The following is a 12,835-nucleotide window of genomic DNA, read 5'->3' on the forward strand; positions in this document are numbered from 1 at the left end:
TGCCAACACATCAGGAGGCGGGGCTTGTCACAACGTATCATTGTACCCCCGTCGTTCTAAAAAGGACAGGGCTGCTTCAAAGCAGACTGGGTGCAGATTCTGACTGCTTTTTGGATGCAGAAATGCTGCAGAACGTCCTCAGTGGAAATTTCTGTGAAAAATTCTACAGCATTTCTGCATCCAAAAAGCAGTCAAGGTCTGCACCCTGTCTATTTTGAAACAGCCCTGCCCATTTTCGCCATATGTAAACATACCCCAGCGGTAATAGTGACACCCCCCCCAGCGGTAATAGTGACCCCCACATCACAGCGACCCCAGCGGTAATACTGACCCCCCACAGTGATAATAGTGACCCCCCACCACACAGCAGCCCCAGCGGTAATGGTGACACCCACCCATAAGCCCCAGGGTTAATAGTGACCCCCACCCCACAGCGGCCCCAGCGGTAATAGTGACCCCCACCCCACAGCGGCCCCAGCGGTAATAGTAACCCCCACCCCACAGCGGCCCCAGCGGTAATAGTGACCCCCACCCCACAGCGGCCCCAGCGGTAATAGTGACCCCCACCACACAGCAGCCCCAGTGGTAATACTGACACCCCCCCCCCGCACCCCCAGCGATAATAGTGACCCCCACCCCCCAGCGATAATAGTGACCCCCCCACATCACAGCGGCCCCAGCGGTAATAGTGACCCCCACAGCAGCCCCAGCGCTAATAGTGACCCCTACCCCACAGCGGCCCCAGCGGTAATAGTGTCCCCCACCCCACAGCAATAATAGTGACCCCCCAGCGGCCCGCAGTGCATTAGGGACACCCCCCAGCACCCCCAGTGCATTAGGGACACCCCCCAGCGGCCCCCAGTGCAGTAGTGTCGAGGGTTAATTTGTTTAAACAGACTGGTCAGTTATGTTGTCGGTTCCGAATTGACCTAAGCAGGAGGAGCGCTCCTTTTTGAGAGTCAAAGTACACATGGTATATGGTAAAACAATGAACTCTGAGTGTTTATTGGCATAGTCTCAGTTTATATAGAAGATCGCCCACGCAGGGATGCGACCTCTGGTAATACAAAGAATAACCTCATGATAAACTCATGACTTCTATATCTGACAATAAACCTATGACATAATCATTCAATAAACTTTGACATTCAGGCTTGATATATGACTTTTAAGAAATTGCTGATAATTCTACTATAGTTATGAACATCTGCTCTTGTGACTTAATCCTTGTGATAAATGACATTAAGAAATAGCTGATCTCACATGTAAGAGCTAGCAACTTCTTTGCGGTTAGGCTATGTCTTCCGAGACATCTGGCCTTAGAACTTCCTGATTCCACTTAGATCAGACGTACTTCCTTAAAAACAGTCATGACTTCTGTTACACATACAATATATTGCTAAAATATTCTTTTTGCTAAAATAGATTGATAAGCATATATACTATTTTTGATAAGCGACATTTATTAATTTCTTTACAGCCCCTATTGGCCCTTATCATTCCCCCATTTTGGACATCAGGAAGACACACACAGGAATGACAATTATGGGGAATTTTGAGGCTGAGTTGATCCAGAGGAAGGCGAAAACCCTTTTAGGAAAAAGCCAATTATCCTTGTATAAAAGGGAAAAATTCCTTCCTGACCCCAAATATGGCGATCGGAACAAGTCCCAAGATCACAGCCGACATCTGACTTTTTAAAATGCATTATTGTTTTCATGAATCTAAACAAATCTCTTATCATTTGTGTGAAACATAAAGTGTATGTTCGACCGCATCACAATAGGAACAATATTCATATACATTAAGAAAGGTATTTTCCTGAATAACATTGCTCTCCTCCACATCACTATCGTTATGCACTATTGAATATATATCGCGAAGTGTCTTTATTGGAGTGGGGATAGACAGTAAGCAAGTCCGTAAAATATCTTCCCCACTCCGCAGGTTGGGCATGCACATGTGGGAAATATTCAGTACGTCTTTTGCAAAGTATTCCCACATGTTGGGGTGTCCTTCTGCCCAAACAGTCCATCTTCTTCTTACATCGACAGTTGATGAGGAATTGTCCCGAAAAGAGAGTAGTCCAAGAAAACAAAGGGTAAATAATACACCTATCCAGACTATCAATGCTGGTGTCCAGGTTGCCATCCCCCTCCCCCACCCTGGGTTGGGCTTACTCTCCACCCCCCTCGTGGTGCTGAGGCGTTGGAACTTTCTTGCAGTGTGAGGCATGGATCCAAGTGGGTTTGCCTTCTAGCTTGACCGAGGTGGGAGTGGTTAACAGCACTTGGTATGGTCCGTCAAAGCGAGGTTCCAAAGTCTTTCTGACGTGTCTCTTTACCACCACCCAATCTCCGGGATTCAGAGAGTGGGATCCTTCCAAACTATCAGGGTCTGGAATAGAAGAGAAGACTAGGTCGTGTGTTATTTTTAGCTTTTGGCATAAATCCTGCACAAAGGAAGTAACTTTATCATGACCCAGGGATAGAGCTTGGGGGTGATACAGGCCTAACCTGGGCACGGAGCCAAAGAGAATCTCATAAGGAGACAGTCCTGTTTTCCTATTTGGCGTGGTTCGTACTGAGTAGAGGGCCAGAGGTAGGCACTCGGGCCAAGGTTTTCCTGTTTCAACCATGGCTTTCTGTATCTTAAGTTTGAGGGTGCCATTGAGCCTTTCTACTTTTCCGGAGCTCTGCGGATGATAGGGGGTGTGAAACGCCTGCTCTACTCCTAAGGCGGACATGACTTCCTTCATTACCTCACCAGTGAAGTGAGTACCACGGTCGCTCTCAATGGTCTCTGGTACCCCAAATCTGCACACTAACTCTGACACAAGTTTTTTTGCAGTGGCCTGGGCAGTGGCCTTCGTGACCGGGTAGGCCTCGGGCCACGCGGAAAAGAGGTCAACGCATACCAGGACATACTCATACCTTCCTGACCTGGGCAGCTGGATGTAATCTATCTGTAGTCTCTGGAAGGGGTACAAAGGTCGCGGAGTGCACTTCCGAGGGGTCTTTACTACTTGACCGGGGTTGTGTAGTGCACAGATTTCACAAGCCTTGACGTATGCCTTTGCCATCCTGTCAAATCCCGGAGCGTACCACATTTTCTCCACCAGGGCTACCATGGCATTACGAGAAGCGTGCACCTTTCCATGAGCCAAAAGGGCCATACTAGGATAGGCAGCCGCAGGTAAACACATACGGGAACCCATCATCCAACCTTCATTTCCTTTTACTGCCCCTGCACTTGCCCAGCGCTCCTGCTCTTGCCCTGAGGGGAGTAGGTCCACCTCCTTCTGTGGTGGGACAGAGAGGGTCTGGTCCTTGGCAGGGGGATCAGGATCCTCCTCCGCTGGGCAGGACCTGGTCTGAACTCTGCACACGGGTGCCCTCCAGTCCAGCAGGGCTGCAGCCTTTGCTGCTCCGTCTGCCTTCTCGTTGCCTCTGCTTTCCAAGGAGTCCCCTTGGGTGTGTGCCTTTACCTTTATTATGGCTACCTGCTTCGGGAGCATGATAGCTGACATTAAACTACTTACTGCCTCACCATTCTTTATCGGTCTGCCTTGAGCTGTTAGGAAGCTCCGCGCGCGCCAAATCGGCCCATAGTCATGCGCAACGCCAAACGCGTACCTGGAGTCCGTGTAGATATTAGCAGTGACTCCCCGGGCTAACTTGCAGGCCTCGGTCAGAGCGCACAGCTCCGCTTCCTGTGCTGACATATGTGGGGGCAAGGCGCGGCCTATCAGTACTTCATTCATTGATACTACAGCAAACCCTGTCACAAATCTGCCCATCTCATTCTGGTATCGTGATCCATCCACAAACATTTCAAGGTGGGGGTTCAGGAGTGGCTTATCTGTGACATGAGCAAATCCAGCTGTCTCCTGCTCCATCAGAGCAGCACAGTCATGCTGGTGCTCGGCGTCAAAAGCTTCCTCTTCGCCTAGGGAATTGACAAAAAGTTGATCCCCTGTGCTTACTCCCCCTTTTGAATCAGTGTCACCTAATGGCAATAAGGTGGCCGGATTCAAAGTTGTGCAACGTTGAAATGAGACATTGGATGAAGAGTGTACTGCAAGTTCCATTTTAACCTGTCTAGCAAGAGACAGATGTCTACGGCTCACCTGTGTCAGAATTCCATGTACGTCATGGGGCGTGAGGACCACAAGAGGGTAGTCTAGGACCACCTCAGACGCTTTCTCAAGTAGTGCTTGTACAGCCAGAACTGCTCTTACACAGGAGGGTGAACCCCTGGCTACTGCATCAAGATGTGCACTGTAGTATGCTACAGGGCGCTTTTTGTCACCATGCTCTTGTGTGAGGACGGCAGTAGCATGTCCCGCCATCTCAGTCACGAACATCTGGAAGGGTTTATCATAGTCTGGCAGACCCAGTGCTGGAGCACTGGTAATCTGTATTTTCAGCTGGTGAAAAGCTGACTCGGCTTCCGGAGACAAAGCAAATGGCTTAGAACTCAGGCAGTCGTACAGAGGCTGCATGGTCATGGAGGCAGAGCGAATCCACGGCCGACAATATGAAACTAACCCCAGAAATGTCCGCAACTGAGCATGGGAGGTAGGGAGTGGCATGTCCTCCACCACCTTGGTACGTTCTGGCGTGAGGTGTTTTGTACCAGGACCTAGGCAGTGACCAAGAAACACAACATGAGATTTGCAAAACTGTAATTTGTCTTTACTGGCTTTACACCCGCTGTCTGCAAGAAAACAAAGGAGGCTGAGTGAGGCCGCAACACAGGTAGGTCTGTCCGGTGCACACAGTAGGAGATCATCAACATACTGAAGCAGGGCCACACCTGGTGGGACCGTCCATGCATCAAGTACAAGCCTCATACATCGGGTGAATTGATTTGGGCTGTTTTGTGCCCCTTGTGGTAGAACAGTCCAGCAGTACTGTTTTCCTCGGAACGTGAAGGCGAACAGGTACTGGCAATCGGGGTGGATCGGGACGGACATAAAGGCATTGGCGAGATCGATCAGAGTGTACCAACAGGTTCCGGAAGGTATGGTGGACAACAGAGTGTAAGGGTTGGGGACCAAAGGTGTTTCTAGGATGGTCACCTTATTGATTTCTCTTAGATCGTGAACCATCCGGTAGGTATCAGGTTCGCCTTTCTTCCCTTTCTTTTTAACTGGGAAGAGTGGCGTGTTAGCGGGTGAGACGCAAGGTTTTAAAGCATTCAAGGCACATAACTCTGTAATAGTGGAGGCTATTGCGTCTTCCTGTGCCATGGCTAGGGGATATTGGCGGATCATGGGGGCTTTTTCCCCATCTTTGAGATATACCATGACTGGGGGTACGTGGAGATGGCCCAAGTCTGTCTTCCCTTTTGCCCAAAGGGTCTCTGGCACTGCTGAGAGAACCTGTGTATCTTCTGGGGTCAACACATATACAGTACAAGAAGGAGGCGGAGTGACCAAGTCTGCTGCCATGAGACAGAATACTTGGTGGTCGGCCGCAGAGGTACTGACATGAGCCTCACCGGAAGGATGGAGCTGAATACAGCACCCCAGGGGTCCCATCACATCGGTTCCCATGATGCAATCCCCAGCGGGTGACACCAGGAAGCGAGTGAGGACTCGTGACCCTTGAAAAGAGACTTCTATGGGCTCGGTCTCACGCATGGGTGTTGGTTCACCGGACACTCCAATGGCTATGGCTATGGAGTCTGAGAGGGGAATACTAAGATCATTGACTTGTGAGGTACTGACACATGATTTAGTAGCCCCTGTGTCAATTAAAAAGGGCACCTCCTTCCCCTGGATTTTTAGAGGCTGAAAAATTTGTGGCCCACGTGCGTCAGTAACTATAAGGGACACGGGGGAAGGAGTGCCAGACCTTCATTGGTAATTGGTATACCCGTTGTTTCCCTGTGGGCGGGATGATGTGGTAGTGGCCGTACTTCCCTGTTGCCCCCTTTCGTCTGACGTGTTCTGTCTAGGGCGTTTAGGGGCTCTACAATTACGGGCCAAGTGTCCAGTCTTCCCGCAGTTATAACACTTACGGGTCTCCCGCCTGGGGTCGTTAAGTCGGACTGTGTCCCCCTCCATGGTGTAATGTTTAATCATAACACTCTTTGCGTGGTCTTCTGTGTCCATGACAAATCCTACAGCTTTCTTATATAGATCACGCGGTTTGGCCTGTCGCCAATCGGGGGTACATGCTTTAACGCGTTCGGACAGGCGCTTATCTATTCCTTGCATAAAGGCTTCACAAAAAGCAGCATTACGTATTGCTTTTGGACAGTCATATAAACCCAGATCTCTGCCAACTTCCTCTAAACGGCCAAAGTAACATTCAATAGACTCGCCCTTGTTCTGTCTACACTGGGTTAGGACTGTACGTCTCTCTTGGGCTTTGTCCTTAAACCAGGTTTTAACCTTGTCCACATATTGAGTACCACTAGGTAATGTCTGGGGGTCATCTGGGCAATCTTCAAGACCACAAAATTGAGCAATACTATTGTAAAGGCCCAGAGGACATTTTACATTCATAAGACATTCCATATCTGTCCAAGTGGCAGAGTAGTTTTTCTGTATGACTTCCAACTTTCTATGGAAAGCTGCTGGCTCTGTCTGGGGATCGGGCAGTTGCTGACACAGTGCCATCTGGTCTGTGGCGCTCCAGGGTCGCCATGTAGTGACTGTAGACCCGGGAGTTGGTCTATGTGCGTCCGTAGGTCTGTCATTAGAAGACGATGGTCTGTCAGTGTCCTCTTGTCTGACCGTGCCCAATGGTGGACTCGGTCTGTTTGGTTCTCTATAATGGGTAGTGGAGGTTGTAACTGGGAACAAGGGAATCGGTTGTCTACACTGATCCCTGCGACGTGGAGTCCCACATACTGTACAGAGTTCTTTAAAACAGGCATTCTGTTGACCACAACGTGGACAGTCCCAAGCCGGACCTCTATTTACTTCAGGGCCCGGGGATCCTGATTGAGGGCTGTAGGGAGGTGTATCCATCTGGGCAGTAGCCTGTGGATACGTAGGAGGCAAGGGTGGCAAATTGGGATACAGAGAATTAAAGGGATTATTTGGAGACATTGGTGGAGTGGCCGGGACGACAGGAGAGACTAATGGAACCGTAGGGGTTTCCATGGGAACGTCTATTGGTGGCCGGGGCATAGGACAATAAACTAAAATGCCCTCGCCTCGGGATTCGGAGTCCCAGTGTTCGTCTTCTGCTGTTTTAGAGCAGTCCAGAATAGCCTTCATGCCTTTTTCCAAACCCTTATTTCTTATTTCCTTTCTATGCTTATCCTCATATTGTGACCAAAATTCATAATTGAATGTTCCCGCCTTCTTAAGGCCTATACGTTTGTAAACTTTATAGGCTTGTCTGCAAATGTCCTCCCCTTCTCTATCTTTAATTATTTCAATAGGAGTCTGATATATCTTAGATTGTTCAGACCCCATCTTGACCACTTCCGACTATTCTTCACTAAGTATACAGGACGTATATTTCACACAGTAAACTAAGATAATCACTAAGACTATCTGGGAACACACAGTTCCCTGTCCCGGAATAGATTTACAGAACTAAAACGTGGTCAACTTCAAACACTAGGATTCAGGGGAGACCAGACTTCGCCTCTTAGGGAACTTTTAGTAATATTATAACAGATCCAGAGTAAGAATATGACTGCCAGAAATGAGACTATAACAATGACAATTATTTCAATCTCCAATACAGACAACATGACTCTTTAAGTCCCAATGAGTGAGTTCTTCCGTCTAGGACAGTTAAATGAACTTATTCACTCTAAAATATGGACGGGGCAGAAAATATAGGAAACAGGCAACAACATACCTCTAGTCCGTTAGAGACACACAGATCAAAAGAATCCAGACTGTATAATAGTAAGATAAGCTCTTACCTGTACACCGGTGTTTTAGTCTGGGGTCTCCGAATCCAGTATCCACGTCAACGGGCCAGGAGTTTGTTTCAGTCTACTGGTTGCGATGTCCCGTAAAGATAAGCCCCGCCCCCTAGTTGGGCGCCAAGAACTGTCGAGGGTTAATTTGTTTAAACAGACTGGTCAGTTATGTTGTCGGTTCCGAATTGACCTAAGCAGGAGGAGCGCTCCTTTTTGAGAGTCAAAGTACACATGGTATATGGTAAAACAATGAACTCTGAGTGTTTATTGGCATAGTCTCAGTTTATATAGAAGATCGCCCACGCAGGGATGCGACCTCTGGTAATACAAAGAATAACCTCATGATAAACTCATGACTTCTATATCTGACAATAAACCTATGACATAATCATTCAATAAACTTTGACATTCAGGCTTGATATATGACTTTTAAGAAATTGCTGATAATTCTACTATAGTTATGAACATCTGCTCTTGTGACTTAATCCTTGTGATAAATGACATTAAGAAATAGCTGATCTCACATGTAAGAGCTAGCAACTTCTTTGCGGTTAGGCTATGTCTTCCGAGACATCTGGCCTTAGAACTTCCTGATTCCACTTAGATCAGACGTACTTCCTTAAAAACAGTCATGACTTCTGTTACACATACAATATATTGCTAAAATATTCTTTTTGCTAAAATAGATTGATAAGCATATATACTATTTTTGATAAGCGACATTTATTAATTTCTTTACAGCCCCTATTGGCCCTTATCAGTAGTGACACCCCCCAGTGCAGTAGTGCAGTAGTGACGCCCCCTCCAGTGCAGTAGTGACACCCCCCAGCGGCCGCCAGTGCATTAGGGACACCCCCCAGCGGCCCCCAGTGCATTAGGGACACCCCCAGCGGCCCCCATTGCAGTAGTGACGCCCCCCCAGTGCAGTAGTGACGCCCCCCCCAGTGCAGTAGTGACACCCCCCAGCGCAGTAGTGACACCCCCCAGCGCAGTAGTGACACCCCGCAGCGGCCCCCAGTGCATTAGGGACACCCCCCAGCGGCCCCCAGTGCAGTAGTGACGCCCCCCCCAGTGCAGTAGTGACGCCCCCCCCCCCAGTGCAGTAGTGACGCCCCCCCCAGTGCAGTAGTGACACCCCCCAGCGCAGTAGTGACACCCCGCAGCGGCCACCCAGTGCAGTAGTGACACCCCCCAGCGGCCCCCAGTGCGTTAGGGACACCCCCCAGCGGCCCCCAGTGCAGTAGTGACGCCCCCCCAGTGAAGTAGTGACGCCCCCCCCAGTGCAGTAGTGACGCCCCCCCCAGTGCAGTAGTGACGCCCCCCCCAGTGCAGTAGTGACACCCCCCAGCGCAGTAGTGACACCCCGCAGCAGCCACCCAGTGCAGTAGTGACACCCCCCAGCGGCCCCCAGTGCATTAGGGACACCCTTCAGCGGCCTCCAGTGCAGTAGTGACGCCCCCCCCGAGTGCAGTAGTGACGCCCCCCCCAGTGCAGTAGTGACACCCCCCAGCGCAGTAGTGACACCCCGCAGCAGCCACCCAGTGCAGTAGTGACACCCCCAGTGCAGTAGTGACACCCCACAGTGGCCCCCCAGTGCAGTAGTGACACCCCACAGTGCCCCTCCCGAGACCCACATACTTAGCTCCTCCTGCTGAAAAATGATGCTCCTCTTCTGGTCAGCATGGTCCGGCATGCATATTAACATTTTCTTACCCACTTCTGCCTCAATAGGTAATTCCCAGCAACCTGATTGGTTGTTTGGTGAATCAACCAACCCAAACAACCAATCAGGTTGCTGGGAATTGCTGATTGCTGCAGAAGTGGGGAAGAAAGTGTTAACATGCTCCCGACATACACTCTGACACACACGCTGCTGGACGCCTCCCCCCCCCCCTTCTCCCGGCGGAACCAAGTAGTAGGAGACGTCGGGGCAGGGGGAGAGGGATTCCAGCTGCACACTGAAGTCACTGTGTGCTGGGATCAGCGCGGCTAGCAGTGCCGTTTGTGAATGCCGGCAGGGGAGCCGCGGCCCCTGCTGGTATTCACAAGTGGTGAGCGGCCGATGGGGCGCGTGCCAGTAGGGAGGGCTCTGCGTGCCGCCTCTGGCACGCGTGCCATAGGTTCGCCACCACTGTTCTGGCATATCCAAGCAATACACCATAATATTACATAATGGAAATATTCCTTTTAAGATGTTACTTTACTATTACTTACATGCAAAATAGCTTTAGCATAAGTGTTTATTATGCTAACTGTATTCTAATTGATTGGATTGCAATTATAACAGCACAAGTACAACTAGCAATAATAGTTATATTTGCACTTTTAGACATGAGCAATGTAAGTTTATTATCTCTACTAGCAGTTTAGGGTATTAATCTTATTTTGGGAAACTTAGAGCTGTCTGTACAAATTAAAATACCTTTATATCGAATCTGTACTTTAACTTCTGGATTCATTGTTGTAGATATTATCTGTTTTCCATTTTGCTAAAATTGTTGTTGCTCTTGGATACAGTTACTGTAATTTTCTCATAAAATGTAATGTCACAACAAGGACTCATTACAATAAAGGCAAAGTCCATCCCTTTGTCTTCTGTAGATAGAATGTAGCATTTACGCCTGAAGTACACTTGGGCTTGGGGACAACACACGATACATGGACAGCCTGTACATTGACATGCATTTGCACATCCTAATTCTCGTTCATCATACGGATATTATTACAGGCGAACAATCACTCATCGGCTATAATGTGCCTGTGTATTGTCCGTGAATTAACATAGACAGCATATGAATTCAAATTCTCTAGTGTGCCAGGGGCCTTATATTAAAGAGGTTGTAGCAGAATAAGAAGGCGTCCTCTAACTTGCTGATCAGTGGGGGTGTCAGCTGAGACCCCCACCGATCTGCAGAATGCAACTCCCGTGTCCCATGTTTCTGTCACTGCGGGGGTTGCTTCTTCCCCCACAGTGACATCACTCTGAATGGAGCACTGGTTGAGCATGCTTGGTCAATGGAAGTGACAATAATACCCAAGTGGGTGCGACTCAGGTATCTCGGCTTTGCTATTGAAAGTGAATGGAGTACTGGTGCGCTTGCGTGATCAGATCCTAATTGAGCCTTCTGCTCATCAGTGCGGGAGAAGTGTTGCAGTAATCCCACAATAGGGTGGACAGGGGCAAGAGAGACCCCCTGTTCTAGATATTGGTGAGGGTCTGTGGATAGGGGATAACTTGAAATTCTGGAACAACCCCTTTGAGTTTGACAGAGTGTTTGTAGTGGTTCTAAAACAAGACATTCTAGGTGTGAAAAATAATTTATGCTTGAAAAAAACAACTATTCAGTGTTTCAGACTTTGCAACCCGTCAAATTGCAGCATTTACAGCTTTTCAGACCTCTGGCATTCTAGTTGCCAATTTTGTGAGGTAATCTGCAATAATTTCACTCCATTTTTCCAGAATCACATCTCACAAGTTGGATTGGCTTAATGGGCATTTACTTCATACCATATGCTCAAGCTGCTTTCATAACAGCTTAATAGGGTTGAGTGTGTATGCTTGCCATGGCCAATCTATTACAGACAGAAATACCAGCTGACTGTTTCTTCTTTACTTAGGTAGATTTTGCATAATTTAAACACTGTGGTCATTGTCCTTTTGTAGGGTGAAATTGATGCCAATGAAGTGCCATTCAAAGGGTATGACATTGCAAAATCCTTCAGGATATATTTTAGCATCCACAACCTTCTTACTTTACCAGTACTATGTTATCCCACGCCACCCCATTCTCTCTACCATGCATGAACCCATGAGGGGCATCAGTCCTTCAGCATATTTTCATTTGCTTTGTGCCTCAAAACTGTTCTTCTTCATGATCCAAACACTTTAAATTTAGATTTGTCTGTCCTTACACTGACATTGCAGGCTCCCATTACGAAAGCTCATTCCCTTCACCACACAGTATGTGTGGCAGTTACCTCCTAATTATTCTGTTTCTCACTGATGATTTAGTACTGTGCACTTGATAATTATTCTACCTTTGCTGTAATAGAAATCAGCTCCCCATCCACTGATTTCCTGTGATAGACTTATGCTTCTAGAATGAGAAGAAGCAGAGCTGCAGTGAGGAGGAACACAGCAGTCAAATGAGCCAATAATGAGGCAGGGGGTGTGTTTCAGACTCCCTCTGACTACCTGTAGGCATTGTAAAACTGTAGTCACAGATCATAGCTCCGCCATCATGCAGATAAGCTACAAAGCAGTCAAAGACTGTCACTAATTTTGCCAAGCACTCAGATAATTTCTGATTACCCTAGCTGTCGGGGATCGAACCTGGGACCTCCTGTGCTAAAGTCGGTAGCTCTCCATACAGTTCCCCTGTATGACTCTAGCCTTGTTCAATGTTTCCCAGGGGCAGGGAGGCAGGAACTAGACTAGCATGTAACATAGAACAAGGCTAGAGTCATGCAGGGGAACTGTCCAAGGTTGAATGTCTCCATAGGGAGAGCCACCAACTAGGTCACAGTAGGTCCCAGGTTTGATCTCCAACACTTGCAAGCTTCTCTCTTGTACTGCTGGATTAAGGATCTAAGGAAACAAAACCATGCGGTCAGCTAAATTTCCATTTTTGTATCTTTAGCCTAAATATACGCCTGGTTTATAATCCATCAGAGTAACTGCTAAATTGGAGCATTTTGGAACTAGTTAGTTTACGTTTGCACTGTCTAACTAGCAAAGCTAAAGGGTTTGTCTAGCAGTTATTTTTTTATCATTTGAAAATAATAACCCTACCTATACTAAGCTGTTGCGTTCCCCTGCCACTTTTCGTTCCTTGCTCTCTAGTCCCCTTTGGTCACCACTCACTTTTGGGTAGTGTGGTCATATGCCATCTAAGTTCATAATCATAGTGGCTAATCACTTATCTCAGTGTCAGTA

Source organism: Eleutherodactylus coqui, chromosome 2 (genome assembly GCF_035609145.1).
Source record: "Eleutherodactylus coqui strain aEleCoq1 chromosome 2, aEleCoq1.hap1, whole genome shotgun sequence".
In the NCBI taxonomy this organism is placed as follows: Eukaryota; Metazoa; Chordata; class Amphibia; order Anura; family Eleutherodactylidae; genus Eleutherodactylus; species Eleutherodactylus coqui.